We start from the raw sequence: 547 nt of genomic DNA on the forward strand, positions 1-547 counted from the left end.
AGGACGGGTAAGGTCATTCTCCCCCCAGAAAGGCCTCCCACCAGGAGAAAGGGGACGGAAGAAAAGTCCTGGAGCTAGAATACCACCGGCAAGCTGCTGCAAAGCAGGCCGCAGGGTTGACTGGCGAGTTGTGTCCACGGGAGGAGAGAGGGCGTGGAGAAAAACAGGTTCAAAAAGGTGCTAGGAGAGAGGGAGCAAGAGCCCACGTCCTTCGGCGGAGTGGTGGACACTGGAGAGGAACGCTGAGAAACTGTGGGCAGGAAAAGTGCTTCATTTACGTCACTGGGGCACTGACTGCCCCAGGGAGGTGTCTGCTTTGATCACCGAATGCCCTGCTCTAGTGCCAACGGCCGAGGGCCGGTGGGGCCGGACCGTGCCATGCCGTGCCGTGCCGCGCTGTCCCCCGGCCCCGGCCGCGTCCCGGCGCTGCAGCTGCGCGGTCCGAGCGCGCCTCCCCACCAGGCGACCAGCGCTGGGCTCCCGCCGGCGGGAACCGACGTCACTGTCGCGGTGGGAGGAGGCCCCGCCCCCGCGGCCTCGTCCCCGC

Source organism: Apteryx rowi, unplaced genomic scaffold, assembly GCF_003343035.1.
Source record: "Apteryx rowi isolate R43461 unplaced genomic scaffold, aptRow1 scaffold_4, whole genome shotgun sequence".
Taxonomy (NCBI): domain Eukaryota; kingdom Metazoa; phylum Chordata; class Aves; order Apterygiformes; family Apterygidae; genus Apteryx; species Apteryx rowi.